The following is a 24,178-nucleotide window of genomic DNA, read 5'->3' as shown; positions in this document are numbered from 1 at the left end:
TCAACCTACAGCTCCAGCAGCACCATCTGTGGACCTGGGCGCAAAGGTAGCAAGGCTAAGAGAATAGTTGAGGCTGACAGATGAGGAATTAGCACATGCTATACAAGCACCACAAACGTCCCAAACACCCCAAGTACCTTAAGTACCAGTGGTGCAACCTCAGCTGCCAATACCACCAATTGCAACACTACCTGTAACCTATGGGTTCGAGCCAGTGTATGTACACTTCAGAAAACAAGCCCCACCAACTTTTGAAGGGAAAGCTGATCCAATGGTGGCAGAGGATTGGTTAAGATCGGTTGAGGCTATTTTCGATCATATGGAGTTAAATGATCGCCAAAGAGTTTCCTGTGAAATTTACTTACTTAAGATGGATGCACGGATTTGGTGGGATGTAATTAAACAGACCAGTGACTTGAATACCATGACTTGGGTAGAATTCGTTTAGGCTTTTAGTAAGAAGTATTACAGTGCAGTCGTACTAGCAACCAAGGTTGATGAGTTCGTAACTTTGGTACACGGGAACCTATCTGTCACTGACCATGCACAAAATTTTGATAGGTTGGCAAAGTTTCCTCCTGAAGTGGTGCCAACTGAAACTCTGCGAGTCCAAAGGTTCGTAAGGGGACTCAAAATGATGATCGCGAGGGACATTATGATGACCAGTGCTAAAGTGGTTAGTTATGCAGAAGTATTGGATAGAGCTCTTGAAGCTGAGTATTTGGAAGAACGGATATGGAAGGATAATGCCACCAGAAGAGAGAACTATCGAAACAAGGGCTTCCACGAGGGAAACAAGAGAAAGGCTAATGAAGGGCAGAATAGTGGCGCTGATAAGAGACAAAGACCTCCGGCCACGAATAGCAACAATCACACTCCTCAGAACCACAGCAACCACAACAATCGCTTCAATGACCTGAACCCTGGGAACCATCAAGGCTACCGAATAGAGCATCCTATCTATCCTAAATGCTCGAAAAGACACCCAGGAGAATGCCAGGTCGGTACCAATAAATGTTTCAAGTGCGGCCAGGCAGGACATTTAAGGAAGAATTTCCCACAATGGAAGGCAGGACAGAATAACAACAACAACCTGGTGCCAGCAAGGGTTTTCACTTTAACTCAGAATGAAGCGGCCAACAGCAACACTGTAGTTACAAGTCAGTGCCCTATATCTGGTACAATGTGTAGAGTCATAATTAATTCTGGAGTGACTCATTCTTATGTTTCCATTAATGTGATTGATAGACTGAATATGCCTTATAAGATGTTTGAACATAACTTTAGTACATAGTTGTCATCGGGAGATATGATGCTGTCAAATAAGTGGTTACCGTTAACATCAGTTTCTTATAGAACTAAGCATACTAGATTCTGATGTCATACTTGGCATGGATTGGTTATCCAAACATGGGGCTATGATAGACTATCGGAAGAAGACCGTAGAGTTCAGCCAAAGGAAGAGAGGTCTTTTCCTTTAGAGGCGAAGTAACAGGTTTTCGGACACCTGTAATATCTGCACTGGTAGCACAAAATATGATGCAACATGGTTTTTTAGTGTTCCTGGCTAGTGTAGTGGATAAATCCAAGGAGTCAGAACTAAAGCCAAAAAATGTACATATCTTTTGTGAGTTCCTGGAGGTGTTTCCCGAAGAATTATCAAGATTACCCCCGGACAGAGAAATCGAGTTTGTAATCGAGCTTGCACCAGAAACTGCACCAATATCTAAAGCACCCTATCGAATGGCGCCGACAGAGTTAAAGGAACTTAAGAACCAGCTACAGGAGTTGTTGGATAAGGGTTTCATAAGACCTTGCCATTCGCCATGGGGAGCACAAGTTATATTTGTGAAAAAGAAGGACGGGAGTATGAGGATGTGCATTGATTATCGAGAACTCAATAAGGTCACCATTAAGAATAAATATCCTTCGCCTAGGATAGATGACCTTTTTGATCAACTACAAGGGGCAGCAGTATTCTCGAAGATTGATCTGCGATCCGGGTACCATCAGTTGAAGGTGAAAGAGGGAGACATTTTGAAAACGGCTTTCAGAACTCGCTATGGGCACTATGAATTCTTAGTGATGTCTTTTGGACACACTAACGCCCCAACATCATTTATGGAGATGATGAACAGGATATTTAAGGATTTCTTGGTCAAGTTTGTGGTAGTGTTCATAGATGATATCCTTATTTACTCGAAAACCAAGGAGGATCACGAGGAGGATTTGAGGTTGACTCTGAACAGATTGTGAGAACATATGTTGTATGACAAGTTCTCTAAATGTGAGTTTTGTGTATAATAGGTAACTTTCCTAGGGCATATAGTGTCCAAGAATGGGATAGCAGTAGACCCATCGAAGATCGAGGCCATTAGAGACTGGCCCCAGCCAAAGAATTCCTCAGAAGTCCGAAGCTTCTAGGGATTAGCGAGTTACTATAGGAAGTTTGTCGAGGGTTTCTCAAAGATTGCTTCCCCATTGACCAACTTAACCCGCAAACATTAGAAGTTTGCATGGACTGAAAAATGTGAAGAGAGCTTCCAGACCATGAAGGATAAGTTGATTTTTGTGCCTATCCTTTGTGTTCCAACAGAGGGCGAGAGATTTGTGGTGTATTGTGATGCATCAAAGAAAGACTTGGGATGTGTGTTGATGCAAGATGAGAAGGTTGTGGCTTATGCTTCTAGATAACTCAAGGATTATGAGCAACGATATCCCACACATGAACTTGAATTGGCAGCAGTAGTGTTCGTACTAAAGATATGGAGACATCACCTGTACGGAGACAAGTGTGAGATATACACCGACCAAAAAAGTCTGACATAATTTTTCACGCAAAAGGAATTGAATATGAGGCAGCGAAGGTGGTTGGAATTAGTGAAGGACTATGATTGTGAGATTCTATACCACCCAGGCAAGGCCAATGTGGTTGTAGATGCTTTGAGTAGGTGGGGACATGGGAATGTCTTAGCTCTACATACAATAGAGATGCCTCTTCAAAAAGAGATCATAAATGCCGGCATCGAAATTGTCACAGGAAGTTTAGCGAACCTCACATTGCAATTCTCCCTACTAGAACAAATTCGAGAAGGACAGGAAGTGGATGAAGCCTTAGTGAAACAAGAGGCTTTGGTACAAAAAGGTGGTAGCAGTGATTTCGCAATATCTAATGGTGGATCGCTGAGATATAAGGATAGGATTTGTGTGACGGACAATGCTGAGATTAAGGAAAGTATTATGAAAGAATCGCACACAACAACTTATTCCTTACACCCAGGGTCCACGAAAATGTACCAAGACCTTAAGGCGTTATATTGGTGGCATGGAATGAAGAGAGATATTGCTGAGTTTGTTGCTAGATGTTTGACATGCCAGCAAGTCAAGGCAGAACACCAAAGGCCAGTGGGGTTACTTCAACCGACTCTACATTCCTGAATGGAAGTGGGAGGATATAGCAATGGATTTTGTGGTAGGGTTACCCAAAACCACTAAGCAGCACAACTTTGTGTGGGTAATAATAGATAGACTCACTAAGTCTGCCCATTTTCTGCCAGTCAAGACCACATACTCGGCGGATCAATATGATGATTTGTATGTTAGTGAGATAGTGAGACTTCATGGGGTGCCAAAGTTGATAATTTCTGATCGAGGGTCAGTTTTCACATCGAACTTTTGGAAAGGGCTAGAGAGAGCTATGGGATCAAGACTAAAGTTTAGCACCACGTTTCATCCTCAGACCGATGGGCCATCTGAGAGGACTATACAGACTTTAGAGGATATGTTGAGGTGTTGTGCTTTGGACTTTTCAGAGTCTTGGAACCGATACTTACCCCTAATGGATTTCTCTTATAATAATAGTTACCAATCTACTATTGGGATGACTTCCTATGAGATGCTTTATGGGTGTAAGTGTAGATCTCCTTTGCACTGGGATGAAGTTGGGGAGAAAAAAATTTTAGGTCCTGAGGAAGTTAGGGAAGCGAGTGAGGCGATCGAGAAGATTTGCCAAAGGATGCTTACTGCGCAGAGTAGGCAAAAGAGCTAGGCTGACCTTATGAGAAGGGACATCGATTTTTCAGTGGGCGAGTTTGTTTTCTTGAAAGTCTCGCCAATGAAAGGCATTATACGTTTTGGAAAGAAAGGGAAGTTAAGCCCTAGATATATAGGTCCATTTGAGATTTTGGAGAGAGTCGGGCAAGTTTCTTACCGTTTGGCACTGCCCCCAGCATTTGCTGAAACACATAACGTCTTTCACATCTCGATATTGCGTAAGTATATGTCATACCCCTCTCATGTTTTGAGATACGAGCCGTTATAGTTGAAGCAGGACCTGAGTTATGATGAACAGCCTGAGCGCATTATTGAAAAGGGAATCAAGGAACCGAGATCCAAAAGTATTCCACTAGTTAAGGTCTTGTGGAAGAATAGTACGGAACGAGAAGCAACATGGGAGTTGGAGGAAGCCATGAAAGAAAGATACTCTGAATTATTTAGTAAGAAAAAATTTCGGGACGAAATTCCTTTTAAGGAGGGTATATTGTAGTGCACCAATTTTTTTTTTTAATTATTAGAATTTTGCTGTTTTATTTTATTTAATTGTGTAAGTGTGGTGAATTATTTTTTTTTATTGTTTGTTTGTTTAAATTAATTGTTTATTTGTTTAAATTAATTGTTAGAATTGTTTGGTAGAATTTTTGTGAAATTATTTGTTAAATGTTATTTATTAATTTATTTTAAAAATGTGATTATTTGAGTTTTGGTTGAATGCATTAAGGTGCATGGTAGGTAGTGATGCACCCTATAGTTTGAGTGTGTGCAAGTGCATGGTAGCTTGGTGCACATGTGTAGAATTTTCTACACACTTTGAAGTTGCCTTTTATTGGATTTATTGAATTAATTAGAAAAATAAAATAAAATAAAAACAATAATGGGAAATGGGGTCTTGGTCATCTATGGTGTAGTGGAAAAGGAAGAGGATTATTCGATTTTTTTTTTTTTAAGAAAATAAATGAAAATTGGAAGACAAATAATATTTTGGGTAAGGGTGTTATCATCTTTTATTTTCTACCAATTATCATAAAAACAAAATAAATACAAATTAAGACAAATATACACAAATAGGAAACTTACCTTTTCTTTTTATTGGACCATTATAAGAGGATTAGGATAAAGGGGGAAGAAATTGGAGAAGAGAGCATATGCTCTTGGGCTGTCGAATTTTAGGGAGAGAGAGAGAGGCGTGACCTAGAGAGAGAAGGAGAAGAAGAAAGAAAGGAAGAAGAAGAAGAAGAGATCAAGCAAGAGTATGACTCTTGTTTTTGCTTTATGATTTCTTCCTTTTAATTCTAGTATGTTGATTAGGGTTGTTTCTAATTGTTGGTGTTCATCTCACTGCTACAAAACTGAGCTTTCCCGACACCCAAACACGACAGTCAACTCTATTGACTGTCGTAATTGCTTAGCGGGACTCTACGCCGACAGTTAAAAACTGTAGGCATAGAGACCAACGCCGACAGCTAATAAATGTCACCGTTGCTTTTGACTGTCGCTATTGACCCCAACGCCGACAGTTAATTCGAAACCAATGCCGACAGTTAATTCGAGACCAATTCCGACAGTTAAAAGGTGTCGCTATTGATCCCAACACCGACAGTTAATTCGATACCAATGCCGACAGTTAAATGGTGTCTCTATTGACCCCAACGCTGACAGTTAATTCAAGACCTGCCGACAGTTAAACGTTGTCGTTATTGACCCCAACGCCGACCGATAGTTATTAAAATTCCAATGCCGACAGTCATAAAATGTCGCCAAAATTCAAATAAAAAATCTAAAATTATAATTAATAAATAGTATAATTTAAAAATAAACTAAATTATGTAAATATAAATATATATATTTATAAAAATTAAGTATTAATTAAAATCTTTTAAAACTAGATTTTTTTTTGTTTCTAAATTTTTCATATTATCAACTTTTGTATTTATAATAATTTTTATATCAAAATTTAAATTTATTATTCTTTAACATAATTATAAAATTAACTATATTATTCTTTAACATATTTAAAAAATTTGTATTAGTTAAAAAAAATTATTTTATTAATTGGAAAAATATTGTAAAAAAATTAATGAATATTCTAATGTTAAAAATATTCTAAATTATGTAAATATATATTTATAAAAATTATGTATATATTAAAAACTTTTAAAACTAATTTTTTTTGTTTCTAAATTTTTCATATTATTAACTTTTGTATTTATAATAATGTTTTTTCATCAAAATTTAAATTTATTATTCTTTAACATATTTATAAAATTAACTATATTATTAACTATATTATTCTTTAACATATTTATAAATTTTGTATTAGTTAAAAATGAGTTGTTTTATTAATTGGAAAAATATTTTAAAAAAATTAATGAATAGTATAATTTTTTAAAAATAAACTAAATTATGTAAATATATATTAATTAAAAACTTTAAATTCTAGATTTTTTTTTTCTAAATTTTTCATTTTATTAACTTTTTATTTATAATAATTTTTCTATCAAAATTTAAATTAATTATGATATAAAGAATAATATACTTAAAGTTTATTTTTTTAACATATTTATGATAATATTAATTAAAAATGAGTTATTTTATTGTTTGGTTAAATATTGTAAAATAATTTTAAAATTTCACTAATGATATGAGTTTTTTATTTTTTTATTTTTTAAAATCCATGTTGAAAATATTAAGTTGTTAATTTTTAAATATAAGTAGAAAATAAAACCTAATAATATGTCATTAATAATTTTTTTCTTACTATCATGAAATTTTGTATTTAAAATTAAAATAAAAACTAAAAATTCTACACAGCCCACGTTTTTTTTCCTTCTCCCCTAAACCCTATCTCTCTCTCTCTCTCTCACACACACACACTTCCCAGCCGCAACCCACCCTTACATTTCTCTCTTCCTCTCCCTCACGCTCACTCTCTCACTCACTCATCACTCACTCAATGGCGTGCAAGGGTTTTGGAAACAAGACGAACGACGGGTGATCGTGGGTATTAGGCAAACGGTGGGGACTTGGGGGCCGGTCATGGGCAAACGGCGCAAATGATAGGGGCTCGGGGGTCTTGGGAAAACGGCGCAAATGACGGTCGTGGGTGGCTCGGTCTCGCAGAGGGTTCGTGGGTGGCTCGGTCTCACAGAGAGGTCGTGGGTGGTGGCTCTCGCGATGGGGTTTTGGCAGTTTCTCTCTGTGTTAACGTAGAAGATGAAGAATGGTAAGTGTTTTTCTGTTCCTTTTTCTTTTTGTTAGTTTCTCACTGATAACTGAAATGTAATTGTGATATAAAATATCAATCTTTTTCTTACTAGCAACTCAATTTTTTTTTTTGAATTGTTTGGTTTGTTATGCTATATTCTATTTGATATATGTTCAGGTTTCATAATATTGCTTAATTGGTAGTATTTATGTTCAAGTTTCGTCTTAATCTATTAGTTTTCTGAATTACTATGCTCTGTCATGCGTAGTATTATTGTTCACTACAAGAAAAAGCTATATTAATAGTATTGAGTTTGCACATTTAAAATCAAACGTCATCCATCCCTGTGAATTTTGTTTCCATCTCCACATCCTCTTATGTAAACATTGGTCTGTAACGTGTACTGCTTGTCTGGGGTTGTCCCTAAGAACTTAATATCAATTTCTTCATGGTTTCCAGGGTGGTCTTCGTTGTTAGAAAGCTGTCAAAATTTTCCAATTAGTTATTGATAAGTAACCTAGAGCACTACGTACATACTCTTTTTATTGATAAGTGAAAATTGATTAATTCGTAATTAATGAACATACAATTATTATGGTTTACTATTATTATTATTATTCACTGTACATATATCTAGTTCAAAATTCAGAGATACAAGAGTTTAAAGTTGCTAGCTACTCAAAAATGGAAAATAGTACTAGAATCTCAACAACCAATAATCCAACCTGATCAAATAATTGAACCAAACTACAATGATTATAGCTTCTGTTTCTCTATTTCGTTGCCAAATTCATATGTCCATACAACAATATCAAAATTGGTTAAGAATTTTAACATATTATATATACTTGGAAAAATATGGTCATATTACTAGTAGCCGTACATGCAATTGTGCTAAATTATATCCTAACATTTGCGAATTTACTTTGTTTTTGTTTTAATTTTTTCTTTTTACCTTATTACTAGCTCTATATATATATAAATATAGTTCATTGTTTTCCTAATATTATATAATGTATAAAGGTGATGATCAATAAAAAGAGTACGTATCTAAGCCTAGAGAACTACCCACTTCTCTTTCTGATCTAAGCATTGAATCTTGCGAATTGCTAACACCACGACTCCAGAGGGAGACAGAGGAGGACTGGTCAATTATTGATCACATCGCCAATGTAACTAACGATCGCAAGAAAGGCTAATTCTTTGTAATTTTCCACAACGATGACTTGTATTACTCTTTTGTAGAGTCCAAGAACTTTACTTAGCTAGTTAGATAGTAGTATTATAGTATTTATAGTATTATCTTTATGACTGTGGATTTTTGGTTCAGACCGGGAATTATTTGGACACTCATAGTAGTACTTGTAGATTTTATAAGTTTAACCTATAGTTTAAGAATATTAATGTTAACCTAAGGTTTGATTAATATGGCTGATATTAAGGTTAATATTTATTATACTATAATGTCTAGATAAGAACCAATAGGATTTTAAGCACATGTTATGAATGGGTGATTAAGGATTAAGTATTTTCAGGATTAAATTTAATAAGGGTAAAGTTTGAATGCTCTAAGGTCAGTCAGCAGCTTTGAAGACGTTTAAGGGCTTAGTCAAGGCAATTTACTCAATTTGAATTAAGCTAAAAATGTGTAATTTCGTGTTTAAATAATTAGCGAATGCCAATATATCGCAACTATAGGGGGCGATATATCGCAGCACGTAGATACAGAAAACACGAAACGATGCACGACTGCCTCAGGCATACTGGCCCAGGCGATATATCGCCTACAGGGGGCGATATATTGCCTCCTTCAGCTTATTTTGAATGTTTTTTGAATTTGTTTTCCATTCAGCCATTCAACCTTTTGATAAGTCCAGCACCTTTTTGAATGAGTCTTCAGCCTCTGCTGAACGATTATTCAAATTATTTTCACCTAAAAAGCCATTATTTTTATTCAAGTAAAATTAAGATTCTTTCATTCCTAAACTCTATAAATAGGACCTGGTACCCAGCCATTATTCACCTTTTACTCTAAGTTCAGAGGCTGCAAGTTGCTAGGTGAGTGCGAGAGTGTAAACACTTGGGGTGGGGAAATCATAAGCTTGATCATCATAAGCTTATCAAACACTTGGGGAAGTAAGGTTTCATAGTATTTCAGTTCGAGGTTTAGATTGGTCTACAAGTCTTCAAGGTATTTCTACACCTTAGTTCATTGGTATTATTTTATTTTAAGTTCTCATAGTCTTCTACTCAGCCTTTAACCTTAATCTTTATTTTGGTTAGGAAATCTAAGTTCTTGAGCAAAAAGGTTTCGGTAAGTATTTTTCTCAATGGTTTAGTCCTTCCATTCCTTTCATTTCTCTTCTTCTCTATACTCACTCTTTTTCAAATGGTTCTTGGGAGTGTTCCAAAGTCCCAACTCTGTCCTCTTATCCCGGTAATTTTGGTAAGGAAAATAGGATAGAAATTCATATGTTATATGTTTTATATGTTATCTTATGTTTCTTATGTTATGATTAGTGTTATGATATGTATGTTTGTAGGCTTGGGCATATGACCCATATGACTAACAAGACCCCAAATAGATTATGGGTATATGACCTGCTTAGCTAGTAGGACCCCACTAATCTCATGGGCATATGACTTGTTTAGTCTATGGGACCCCAAGTAATGGCCATTATAGTATGTGTATGATAAAAGTGTAATGTATGTTATGTTATGTTTTTATGAAATTTATGTATATGAACTATGTGTTAGATTTTTCCTTGCTGGGCATTAGGCTCATTCCTTTTTGTTTATATGTGCAGGAAAATAGGTCTTAGTGGCGGGAAAGGTTCTTGGAAGCTTGGAGAATGTGTATTGAGGCGGAATGGATTCAAGAGCCGAGCGTTATTCAATTCGAGGATGTAGTTTTGTCTTTATGGTTTTTACATGTATTTTTCCGCATTTGTTATGTAATCCCGTTTTATTCTAAATAATGTTATGTTTTGTTTTTTTAAAACAATGGGATCCCATATCCTACTTGAGATTTTATGTAAGTTAACTCTTATTTTTAGAAGTTTTCTTAATAAAGTTATGGTATTTCCACTTGTAAGTTTTGTTAAGGGTTAGTATGTATATGTAAAGAACGCCCTAAACTAATATTTACAAAACATTCGCATAACATAGTTTATAAAAGAATAACATTCATTATCAAAGTCTTAGGGGGACTTATTTAAAACCATGCAAGTTGGCGCCACAAGTTTTAAAATAAAACATAGGTTTTTATGCAAAGTTCAAAGAAACCAAAAATTTAAATAACTGAGTCCCACTGATAGTTTAGGAAAGTCTCTTAAAAATAAAACATAATTTAAAAATGGCGTTCTACGTCGATCGTTTTTTCGTCCATAGGATTACCCCACGCCATACACCCCATGATGAAAGAACTCCTCACGTCACCACACGTGCCATAGAGAAATCCTATTTGCTACCTGGAAGGAAAGTAAGGGGGTGAGCTAAAAGCCCAGTAAGGAAGTACAAACAAATAAGCAAGTAAGAATACAACAAATACAAACACTAACATTCATCTAAAACATCATGGTATATCATAACATAATCGTAACATATCATCATATCATAATATAATCGTAACATATCATCATATCATAACATAATCGTAACATATCATCATATCATAACATAATCGTGACATATCATCATATCACAAACATACATCATACATGATGAGCATGGAACGCTAGTTGTCCATGTCACCCTATGAGGTAAACAGAAGATCACTGGTCCTTGAATAACCTCGGCGCGTCCGCCCTAGGAGTCACGTCTCAATGTCCTTAGTAACTCGTTCGATGTATCTGACATCGTAATCTGTTTGATGTATCTAACATTGTATTATGTTTGATGTATCTGACATCGTAACTGGTTTGATGTATCTAACATCCATACACATATCACATTCAACATATCATCACGTTATGGCATTCATAATTCATAACAATTCATTCACACAACAGTCTTACCATTCATAACATAAAATTATAGAATCTATCTAACTTCCTTACTGGGATTTTAGCTCACCCCCTTACTATCCTTCCAGGTAGCAAATAGGATTTCTCTATGGCACGCGTGGTGACGTGAGGAGTTCTTTCATCATGGGGTGTATGGCGTGGGGTAATCCTACAGACGAAAAATGATCGACGTAGAACGCCATTTTTAAATTATGTTTTATTTTTAAGAGACTTTCCTAAACTATCAGTGGGACTCAGTTATTTAAATTTTTGGTTTCTTTGAACTTTGCATAAAAACCTATGTTTTATTTTAAAACTTGTGGCGCCAACTTGCATGGTTTTAAATAAGTCCCCCTGAGACTTTGATAATGAATGTTATTCTTTTATAAACTATGTTATGCGAATGTTTTGTAAGTATTAGTTTAGGGCGTTCTTTACAAATGGTATCAGAGATGGTCGTCCATATTTTCCAAGGACCCCCCCATACACGCTAAAGATGGGAAAATCTCACTTCACCGCGTCGTAAGTATTTGCTTATGTGTTATTGCTTGTTTCTATTTTATTTAATTCTTTTTCTATTGTTAACTTCTGTAGTAAATATGCCTCCTGTGTTAAGAACAACAAAGAAACAATTGATTAAGGTGATCCGTGCAATTCCTAAAGTTGAGCTTGACGAAGACTACTACGATTGGAAGGTAGCGGTCTTAAAGACGACGAAGGAGGTTTGCGAACGTATACAAAGAATGATGAAGAAGAGAGGAGCCTTGCTTTGGACCATAGAACAATACTGGGTAATGAGTGAGGCGTTGTCAATGTACCCAGAGGCCCTTTTACAGTTAAATCAATCATGGAATAACGTTGTGATAGATGACATGGAGTTTAGCACTATGTAGTCTACGATTCGCGACTTTTTGGTAAGTTACGAGCTAGATCATCAGGAGCTGGTATTAGTAATGACGGATGATGGCGAAATAGAGGAGCGTTTAGAGTCGATATATGATGTGGAAGAAGTACTGCGTGCTATACCGCGTCCGACCCCGAGGATGGAGATTATGGCAAATGCGCCTGACTATTACCACATTCCGGAGGACATTTTCAACTATGATTCAGGGGACGAGTCCACCATCGAGGACTAGAGTCCACTTCATGATCATCGCATCGGGATGCCAATAAATAAGATGGATCAATAATAATTTTTCTAAGACTTGAAGGAAATATGTTTTAGATTAATTAAACACTTTTTGGGATTGTTTAATTTTGGAATATTTTAAACATTTTTGAATGCTATGGATATTTTATTGCAAATTTAATGGTGTGATGTGAATGCATGATTTACAAATATCCATCGATATGCAAGTTCCTTCCTTACGATTTTTCCTGTGATTGCCTTAGAACTTCATCATGTCAACCAGAGGAAGAGGAGGAAGGGGAAGAGGTAGAGGCAGAGGAAAGGGTACCTCCACAAGGTCTGAAACTACGGCCATCCCTGATGTTGAAGTGCCAACTGTTCAACCTGCAGCTCTAGCAGCGCCAACTGTGGACCTGGCTGCAGAGGTGGCAAGGTTAAGAGAAGAGTTGAGACTAAGAGATGAAGAGCTAGCGCAAGCTAGACAAGTACCACAGACATCTCAAATGCACCCTATACCTCAAGTACCAGTGGCACAACTGCAGCCGCTAGTACCACCACCTGCACCACAACCTGTAGCCTATGGGTTTGAACCAGTATATGAACGCTTCAGGAAACAAGCCCCACCGACGTTTGAAGGGAAAGCTGATCCAATGGTGGCAGAAGATTGGCTAAGGTCTGTTGAGGCTATTTTTGATCATATGGAGTTAGATGATCGCCGAAGGGTTTCCTGCGCAGCTTATCTACTTAAGATGGATGCATGTATTTGGTGGGACGTGACTAAACAGACCCATGATCCAAATACCATGACTTGGGCGCAGTTTGTCCAGGCATTCAGTAAGAAGTATTATAGTCCAGCGGTGCTAGCAACTAAGGTTGATGAATTTATAACTTTGGTTCAAGGGAGCCTTTCGGTCACTGACTATGCACAGAAGTTCGATCGATTGGCCAAATTTGCCCCTGAAGTGGTGCCGACTGATGTAATGCGAGTTCAGAGGTTTGTAAAGGGACTCAAACCGATGATAGCAAGGGATGTTAGGATGACCAGCGCTGAGGTGGCCAGTTATGCAGAAGTATTGGATAGAGCTCTTGAGGCTGAATATTTGGAGGATCGAATATGGAAGGATAATGCCGCTAGAAGAGAGAGCCACCGCAACAAGAACTTCCATGAGAGCAACAAGAGAAAGGCTATGGAAGGACATAATAGTGGGGTTGATAAAAGGCCTAGACCTCCAGTCCCGAACAGCAGCTACCACAACTCTCAGAACCATAGCAACCGCAATAACCGCTTCAGTGACCGGAACCGTGGGAACCAACAGGGCAACCGAGTTGAGCATCCTACCTGCCCTAAATGCACAAGGAAACACCCAGGAGAGTGTCAGGCCGGTGCCAACAAATGCTTCAAGTGCGGCCAGGCAGGACACTTGCGGAAGAATTGCCCACAATGGAAGGCGGGACAGAATAACAATAACAATCTGGTGCCAGCAAGAGTCTTCGCCTTAACTCAGAACGAAACGGCCAATAGCAACACCGTGGTTACAGGTCAGCTCCCTATATCTGGTACAATGTGTAGCGTCTTAATTGATTCTAGAGCAACTCATTCCTATGATCCATGAATGTGATTGATAGACTGAATATGCCTTGTAAGATGTTTTCACATAACTTTAGTACATTGTTGCCATCGGGAGATATGATGTTGTCAAATAAGTGGTTACCGTTAACACCTGTAATGGTAGAAGGTAGAGAGTGCCTAGCAGATCTCATAGAACTGAGTATACTGGATTATGATGTCATACTCGGCATGGATTGGTTATCCAAGCATAGGGCTACGATAGACTGTCGAAAGAAGATCGTAGAGTTCAGGCCAAAGGAAGGAGAGGTTTTCTCCTTTAAAGGTGAAGTAGCAGGCCTTCAAACACCCATAATATCTGCACTGGAAGCACAGAATATGATGCAACATGGATGTTCGACATTCCTTGCCAGTGTAGTGGATAAGTCTAAGGAGTTAGAACTAAAGCCAGAAAATGTTCATATTGTTTGTGAGTTCCCAGGGGTGTTTCCCGAGGAATTACCAGGACTACCCCCGGACAGAGAGATCGAGTTTGTAATCGAGCTTGCACCTGAAACTACACCGATATCTAAGGCACCCTATCGAATGGCGCCAGTAGAGTTAAAGGAACTTAAGAACCAACTACAGGAGTTGTTGGACAAAGGGTTCATAAGACCTAGCCATTCGCCATGGGGAGCACCAGTCCTATTTGTGAAGAAGAAGGACGGGAGTATGAGGATGTGCATTGATTATCGAGAGCTCAATAAGGTCACCATTAAGAATAAGTATCCTTTGCCTAGGATAGACGACCTTTTTGATCAGCTACAAGGGGCTTCAGTGTTCTCAAAGATTGATCTGCGGTCTGGGTACCATCAGTTGAAAGTGAAAGAGGGAGACATACCAAAAACGGCCTTCAGAACTCGCTATGGACACTACGAATTCTTAGTGATGTCCTTTGGACTCACCAACGCCCCAGCAGCCTTTATGGATATGATGAATAGGGTATTTAAGGATTTCTTGGACAACTTTGTAGTAGTGTTCATTGATGATATCCTCATTTACTCAAAGACCAAGGAGGAGCACGAAGAGCATTTGAGATTGACTCTAAACAGATTACGGGAACATCGGTTGTACGCCAAGTTCTCTAAATGCAAATTTTGGCTGGAACAGGTAACCTTCTTAGGGCACATAGTCTCCAAGGATGGGATTGCAGTAGACCCATCAAAGATCGAGGCCATTAGAGACTGGCCCCAGCCAAAGAATGCCTCAAAAGTTCGGAGTTTCTTAGGGTTGGCAGGTTATTATAGAAAGTTTGTCGAGGGTTTCTCGAAGATCGCTACCCCATTGACCAACTTAACCCAGAAATATCAGAAGTTCGCATGGACAGAAAAATGTGAAGAGAGTTTTCAGACCATGAAGGATAAGTTGATTTCCGCACCTATCCTTTGTGTTCCCACTGAGGGCGGAAAATTTGTGGTATACTGTGATGCGTCAAACAACGGTTTGGGATGCGTGTTGATGCAAGAAGGGAAGGTGGTAGCTTATGCTTCCAGACAACTCAAGGATTATGAGCAGCGGTATCCCACTCATGACCTTGAATTGGCAGCTGTAGTATTCGCACTCAAGATATGGAGACATCACCTGTACGGAGATAGGTGTGAGATATACATCGACCACAAAAGTCTGAAATACTTTTTCACACAAAAGGAACTAAATATGAGGCAGCGAAGGTGGTTGGAATTAGTAAAGGATTACGATTGCGAGATTCTATACCACCCAGGCAAGGCAAACGTAGTTGCCGATGCTTTGAGCAGGCGGGGACATGGGAGTGTCTCAGCGCTGCATGCGATAGAGATACCTCTTTAGAAGGAGATCATAAATGCTAGGATTGAAATTGTGACAGGAAGTTTGGCAAACCTCACATTGCAATCCTCTTTACTAGAACAAATCCCAGAAGGACAGAAATTGGATGAAGCCTTGGTGAAACAAGAGGCTTTGGTACAAGAAGGTGGCAGCAGCGATTTCACGGTGTCTAATGGTGGATTGCTAAGATTCAAGGATAGGATTTGTGTACCTGACAGTGCTGAAATTAATGAAAGTATCATGAAAGAAGCACACACAACGCCTTATTCCTTGCACCCAGGGTCCACAAAAATGTACCAAGACCTCAAGGCACTATATTGGTGGCATGGGATGAAGAGGGACATTGCTGAGTTTGTTGCTAGATGTTTGACATGCCAGCAAGTCAAAGCGGAACACCAGAGACCAGCAGGGTTTCTTCAACCGCTCTATCTTCCTGAATGGAAATGGGAGGATATCACGATGGATTTTGTGGTAGGGTTGCCTAGAACTACCAAGCAGCATGACTCAGTGTGGGTGATAGTAGATAAACTCACTAAATCTGCTCATTTTCTGCCAGTTAAGACCACATACTCGGCGGATCAATATGCTAACTTGTATGTTAGTGAAATAGTGAGACTTCATGGGGTGCCAAAGTCGATAATTTCTGATCGAGGGTCAGTTTTCACATCGAACTTTTGGAAAGGGCTACAGAGAGCTATGGGATCAAGACTGAAGTTCAGCACTGCTTTTCATCCTCACACTGATGGCCAGTCTGAGAGGACTATACAGATATTAGAAGACATGTTGAGGTGCTGTGCATTGGACTTTTCAGAGTCTTGCAACCGATATCTACCTCTAATGGAGTTCTCGTATAACAACAGTTACCAATCTACCATAGGGATGGCTCCCTATGAGATGCTTTATGGGCGTAAATGTAGATCTCCTTTGCACTAGGATGAAGTTGGGGAGAAACAGATTTTAGGGCCTGAAGCAGTTAGTGAGGCTAGTGAGGCAATTGAGAAGATACGCCAAAGGATGCTTACTGCGCAGAGTAGGCAAAAGAGCTACGCTGACCTCAAGAGAAGGGACATCGAGTTTTCAGTAGGCGAGTTTGTTTTCTTGAAAATCTCGCCGATGAAAGGTGTGATGCGTTTTGGAAAGAAAGGGAAGTTAAGCCCTAGATATATCGGTCTATTTGAGATATTGGACAGGATAGGGCAAGTTGCGTACCGTTTGGCACTGCCCCCAGCATTAGCTGAAACGCATGATGTCTTTCACATCTCGATGTTGCGTAAGTATGTGTCAGACCCCTCTCATGTGTTGAGTTACGAGCCGTTACAGCTGAAGTAGGACTTGAGTTATGATGAACAGCCTGAGCGCATTATAGAAAAGGGAATCAAGGAGCTGAGATCCAAAAGGATTCCACTAGTCAAGGTCCTGTGGAAGAATAGTATGGAACGAGAAGCAACATGGGAGTTGGAGGATGACATGAAAGCAAGAACCCTGAGTTATTTGGTAAGAAAGAATTTCGGGACGAAATTCCTTTTAAGGAGGGTATATTGTAGTGCACCAATTTTTTTTTTTTTAGATTATTTAAAATTTTTATGATTTATTTTATTTAAATGTTAAGTGTGATGAATTGTTTTATTTAAGTGTTGTTATTTTTATTTGGATGATTATTTGTTTTATTTGATTGTTTATTATTTTATTTAATTGTTAGAATTGTTTGGTTAATTAATTTAATAAGTGAATAATTGTGTAACATGTTATTTTACTATTAGTGTTACATTTTAATTAAGTGTGACAATTGAGGTAATTATGTGAGCTATGGTGGAATGCACTAAGGTGCATGATAGATAGTAATGCACCCTAGTGATTTAGTGTGTGCTAGTGCATGGTAGCATGGTACACATGTGTAGATTTTCTACACACTTTATATTTCCTTATTTTAGATTTTATTTGAGTTAATTTATAAAAAAAAAGGAAAAAGAAAAGGGAAATAGAGTGTTTGGGCGTGTGAACCTAGTGGGAAAGGAATTATTTCTTTTAAGTAATAAAAATAAAAAATTGAAGACAATAGTTATTTTGAGGATAGGCATGTGATCATTTTTATAAAAGAAAATAAAGAGAAATTAAGAGAAAATAAAATGGAAAAAGGAAACTTACCATTTTGTGTTGGTGAGGCTTTATGAGAGAATAATGATAAAGGGGAAAGGAAAGAGGAGAAGGGCCATTTTCTCTTGTGGCTGCCGTGACCTAGAGAGAGAGAGAGAGAGAGAGGAAGAAAGAAAGAAAGAAAGAAAGAAGGAGAAGGTGAAGAGGAACCCATCTTAGAGTATGTTCTCTTGTTTTTCTTGTTTGTATAATCTCTTTTTATTGATAATATGTTATTGACTTGTTTTATTGTTGTGTGTGTTTGGGTTCTTTCTTCTCCTCATGGTGGTTTTCCAATAAAAGCCCTTGGCTTGAACAAGGGTGTGGAGTTTGGGTATTGTTCTTATTGTGTTCTTGATTTTACAATCAAGAGAGGTAATGGTCTTTTCTTAGCCTTTATATTGGTTTTGGTGAGTTGTCTATGAGGTTTTGATGAGGATGTTAATGGTTGATTTTGGTAGGATTGGTGAATATGATTTGTATATTTTGAGAGTATGATTTGTTTTAAAAGGGTTGTGATGTTGATTTTACTATGCATAAAAATTGGTGATAATCTATGAATGCATGCATGGAGATTTCGGCCTAGGCATACCTAAGTATGTTCTTGATATTTTTGTGTGATGTTGTGTGATTTTCAATATATTAGATCCATGTTTTAAGACCTATGTATTATGGGTAAGTTGATAATTGGCAATCTTGATATTTGGATCCATGAAATTTTGATAAGATGTATGTTATATTGAGAATGAATAAATTATAAGATGCATGAGAATAATGATAGAAACATGTTAGGATAATATAAGGCATATGTGAATATGGTGCTTATGAATTACTATATGTTATTGTTATTGATAGTGTTTTGTTGGTTTTCATGAAATAGCAAAAAAATGGTTTTAAAAGAATTCATGTGAATATGTTGGTGATATTAGAAACATGCATATAATAAGAGTATGATGAGGTTTTGGACATGTATGATTTTATGTGATTTTTGGGATAAAAGTTGAGTATCATGAGGAATTAGGCTTGCTGTTTTTTTTTTTGTAAATAGTTGGGTAAAAGTTGATAAAAAGATGACTTGCATGCATAAGTAATGTTCTTGATGTTATGTTAATTTTATGAAATTAAAAAGGGGATTTTAAGTCCCATTAAAATGATATTTTACTGAATTATTTACCTACAAAATTTTTATTGAATTTTAGAAAATATGAGCTTTTTAAATTGATTATGGTGATTTTTAATGATAAAAATAGTTGCTGGAATTTTTGTAAGAAAATATAAAGTGAGCTTCACTAAAATGAATTGAATAAGTTTTTGGATTAAATTATTTTTACTAAGTTATGGTAATATTGAAAAATTGTATTTTTAATGGTATAAATGCATATTTTGATAAGTTATGATTTTTCCTTTATTTTGATTGAGAAAAATATTTAGATTCTATTTATTTGTGATTTTTGAGAAAATAAATGGTGGCTGAAAGTTTGATTTAAAAAGGTTAAAAATTGTTATTTAATTGTCACATATGGATTTTGTCACATAAAACTAAGTCTTAAATAATTTACATAGAAATATATTTTTCCACACTTAAAAATATATTTTTCACCTCATTATGTAACACAATGATAAAATTTATTTTTTCTAAAGAAACATATTAAAAATAGGCATTTTAATTAAATCCAAGCTTTTTGGTTAATTCTTTGTAATTTGAGATTAATGAATGAAATTTGTCACATATTTTATTTTTAAGCTAAAATAAAATAATTTTATAAAATAAATAATGTTTTGAGAAATTTAATCAACTTAGAAATTTTTAAGAAAAATAAAGCATGTAATATGTCTATTGATTTTAAAACAATAAAAGTAAGAAATGTAGAATTATCGTTTTTGAAAACGTCTTTATTACGCAATGTTCCCACGTATGCATGTTACATGCAAATCCACTTTTACGTCCAAAATTATGTTTATTATTCAACTATGTGGTTTTTATAAAACGATCATGCTAGTAAAATGGGTAGAACGAGCATTATTCTTTTATGGCGATAATTGCATGTTTTGTGTAACTGTTATCATGACTGCATGGCCCATGCACACATGAGTTGTATGGAAGGGCAAAATAGTAATTTTATGAACCTAAGAAATGTTATTTTGATTATGATATAGGCTCGTTGAAAGATTGTGAAATTCTTAGCTTGGACCTGAGGTAAGGAAGTTAGATAGATTCTATGATTTTATGCTGTGAATGGTAAGACTGTTGTGTGAATGAATTGTTATGAATTATGAATGCCATAACGTGATGATATGTTGAATGTGATATGTATATGGATGTTAGATACATCGAACTAGTTACGATGTCAGATACATCAAACAGAATACGATGTTAGATACATCAAACAGATTACGATGTCAGATACATCGAACGAGTTACTAAGGACATTGAGACGTGACTCCTAGGGCGGATGCGCCGAGGTTATTCAAGGACCAGTGATCTCCTGTTTACCTCATAGGGTGACATGGACAACTAGCGTTCCATGCTCATCATGTATGCTGTATGTTTGTGATATGATGGTATGTCACGTTTATGTTATGATATGATGATATGTTACAATTATGTTATGATATGATGATATGTTACGATTATATTATGATATGATGATATGTTACGATTATGTTATGATATACCATGATGTTTTAGATGAACGTTAGTGTTTGTATTTGTTGTATTCTTACTTGCTTATTTGTTTGTACTTCCTTACTGGGCTCTTAGCTCACCCCCTTACTTTCCTTCCAGGTAGCAAATAGGATTTCTCTATGGCACGCGTGGTGACATGAGGAGTTCTTTCATCATGGGGTGTATGGCGTGGGGTAATCCTATGGACGAAAAACGATCGATGTAGAACGCCATTTTTAAATTATGTTTTGTTTTTAAGAGACTTTCCTAAACTATCAGTGCGACTCAGTTATTTAAATTTTTGGTTTCTTTGAACTTTGCATAAAAACCTATGTTTTATTTTAAAACTTGTGGCGCCAACTTGCATGGTTTTAAATAAGTCCCCCTGAGACTTTGATAATGAATGTTATTCTTTTATAAACTATGTTATGCGAATGTTTTGTAAGTATTAGTTTAGGGCGTTCTTTACAGTATAGTTTTCGTAATGGTCCAAAAGTCTAGAGTAGTTGGGTCATTACATCTTTCCTCTTTCATACTTGTTTACACTAGTATATTTAAAAGCTTTTTATTTCCAATTATTTTAACTATACCTAAAAATTATATTTCTAAATAGCAACTTCTGATCAAGATCTCTTACATAGCATCATATTGGGTCAAACTTTTGTCACAACTTGGTTATATATACTTCAAAGCATCTGTTCTCGTGACCAAAGTCATTTTCTACCTCTCTGGCATAGTGACCTCACATTAATAATATTTATTCTTTTCATATCTTCAACTTCCATATAATGATTTAATATCTTTGTCAATCTTTTAATCTGTTTCTCATTTGCAGTATGTTCTACTTTTGGCAATGATACATTTTCATATCTCCTTTTATTCTTGTGTGTTTCAATGTCGTTGTTTATAGTTTTTTTTTGGAAACCTAAGTAGTTTATCTTTATTTCAGATAAAATTGATCGTTCCATACATTGAGAAGAATACTTAATGTTCTAAGGTCATGCTCAAAAATCTTGCCTTTGAAGAAATTAGTTTTCACGTCTTCCATTATTACAATTATTTGCACTAGAGAACCAGTGGCACCAGATGTGCTAGTTGAGGAGACATGAGAGCTTCATATCCTGTTTTCAGTGAGAAATCAAATAAGGTGAGTACATGTGTTTGACACTAGTACACCCCTATATAGGCGTGTTAAACATGATTATGGACAGTATTAATTTAGGCGTGTCAAATATAATAATTGCAATTCTTATGTGAGCTATAATATCCATTAGATTCTATATGTTGTTCATATTTGTGGTGCCAAGCCCTTGATTTCTTAAAAAAAAATTTGAACACAGTGGCCAATAAAAAACTAGAGGATCAATAACCTTGAATCTTTAACAAATAAGCTATCACAGTGGCCAATCCTTAGTAGCTGTTGCTTATGGTATTATGAGTAGAAGGCAAAGGTGGAGGAAGCTTTGATGATTGTGACTTTTTTGGGAGAGCTATTTTGAATATGCGAGTAAAGTAGTACAAGTTCATTCCTTTCGTTTATTAGTTGAACATTGTTAAATTATTGAATATAATGTCTAGTTCAAATGTTCAATTACTTGAAAATGAAAAGATATATGCTCTGTTATATGGAGTTTTTGTGTTTTGTTTCTTGTTTCGTCATACCTAATCATTTATCTGTTTCATTATATTTCTCTAGCTTTTTCTGTTTTTTTTCATGAAGATTAATTACAAATAGTTTTTAAAGGTGTTTTGGAATTCTGATATACTTTTGTCCCTATGATTACATTGCCAGGATAGTTATGCTTTGAGCTTAGTAGTATAAGAACAATAATCAAAGTCTTAGATATTTGCATATGGTTTTTGCAAGTCTTCTTCTCTAGTTTGTGATATAAACACTGGTTTTGTTTTGTTGTTTAGTCTTTTTGGATGAATTTTAATTCTCGATTAGATGAAAGAGAAGTATGTATGTTTACCTTGTCATCTGTTGTTTAGTCTTTGTTGAGTGTGTGTGTCTATGTTTTTGTTCATGATAATCTAAGTTTGATTTTGTATTCTAATTTTTTATGATGTTGGAAAATATAATACTTATTACTGTGTGTCATTTTGTAAACTTGTCGTTGCAGATCAGATATAGACATGTTGATTATGCTCAAATTTATGGGATGATCAGATTCTTCTTTCGTAAACTGCTCAAATTTGTCCACTGTATTCTTTAAAAGTAAAGGAAGTCTCAATCTGAAAGTTACAAAAACTCAGGCTCGGGATTCATGCAACAAGACTGTAAGGCGTATTCTTGTCAAAGGTGGAAGTCATATATGAATTTTGTTATGATTGTTCTTTATTCATTTTGATGTTTATTTGTTGTTTTTGGATAGTTTGTTGTGTAAATGAGTATGTTTTGTATATGTGAGTTTGATTTTGGACTATCAATAAAGATGTATTTTTAGAGTTATATTGAATTAATTTTTGGTTTTTAAATTTATATTATGGTTGGAATGTTATGTTTTGTTATTCTCACGTTTGATTCAATATTAATGTAATTTTTAAATATATATATTATTAGTGACAATATTTTTGAGCAACTTATTTTGTTATTTATGATATATTTTTTAACGACAATTATTAACTCTCGTCGTAGAAAGAAACAGATTATAACTGTTGGTGTAGCCAGCAACATCGACAATTTTTAACTGTCGGCGTACCACTCCTACGCTGGCATAGGCAAATATGACAGTTAGCCAACTGTCATCATTGCTTAATAGCAACAATTAAAAACTGTTGGGAAAGCCTAGTTTTATAATAGTGTCTTCTTCTCCATCTTGATTTTCGAAAAAAACCCTAGGGTATTCAAGAGAGGTTGCCTTTTGGGTGTTGGTTCTTGTGTTCTCTCAAGGAAGGTAATGGATTCCTCCCTCTATCTATGTGTTGGTGTTGTTTTTGGGGAGATTAAGGATTTATGAATTGTAATAATATGCTGATTGTGCTCCTATTATTTTGATGGTGGTATGTTATTTTGATCATGCATGAAGGGTTTTGTGGTTTAATGCATGAAGGGGTTTTGGTGTTGATTTTCTATGTGTGATGATTGATGATATTTTATGATTTTATACATGATGTTTCGGCCTATGCATGTCTAGAAACCCCCTTTATGTTTTGTTATTGTTATTGTGATTTGTATGTTCGATCCATGCTCTAGGACCCCATATAAATTTTTGGTATAATAATAATTTGGACTCTTGATGATTGAATCCATGAAATTTGATAAGTATGTTTATGAGATTATGTATCAATAAATTATTGTATGCATGAATAATGATAGTAACATGCTAGGATGCATGTGGAAATAAATTAGAATTTGGTTTGATAGTTGATTCATGAGGGTTTTGGTTAAAAGGGTATAATACATGATGAAGTTGTTGATTTTGTGTTGCCCATGCATATTAGGAACATGCTAGGGTTGTGAACTAATTTAATAGATTTAAACATGTATGGTAATGATGTAAATTTTTTGAAAGCATGATGTAAAGATGGATTTTTGTTTTGTTAAGCTTGCTGATTTTTGGTGTTTAAGTGGTTA

General features: G+C 35.9%; 1 long non-coding RNA gene across 1 annotated transcript; it reads left to right on the top strand.

Moving 5' to 3' along the window:
* Nucleotides 1-6,883: 6,883 nt before the first annotated feature.
* On the top strand, nucleotides 6,884-23,049 carry LOC133831203 (uncharacterized). Its single transcript, XR_009892439.1, has 2 exons — nucleotides 6,884-7,279; nucleotides 21,551-23,049. It is a non-coding gene; the product is annotated as an uncharacterized LOC133831203 (long non-coding RNA).
* The last annotated feature ends 1,129 nt before the right edge of the window (nucleotides 23,050-24,178 follow it).

This window comes from Humulus lupulus, chromosome 4, assembly GCF_963169125.1.
Source record: "Humulus lupulus chromosome 4, drHumLupu1.1, whole genome shotgun sequence".
Classification (NCBI taxonomy): Eukaryota; Viridiplantae; Streptophyta; class Magnoliopsida; order Rosales; family Cannabaceae; genus Humulus; species Humulus lupulus.
Note: the sequence above shows the minus strand (reverse complement) of the source record. Positions and strands in the feature narration are given on the sequence as shown.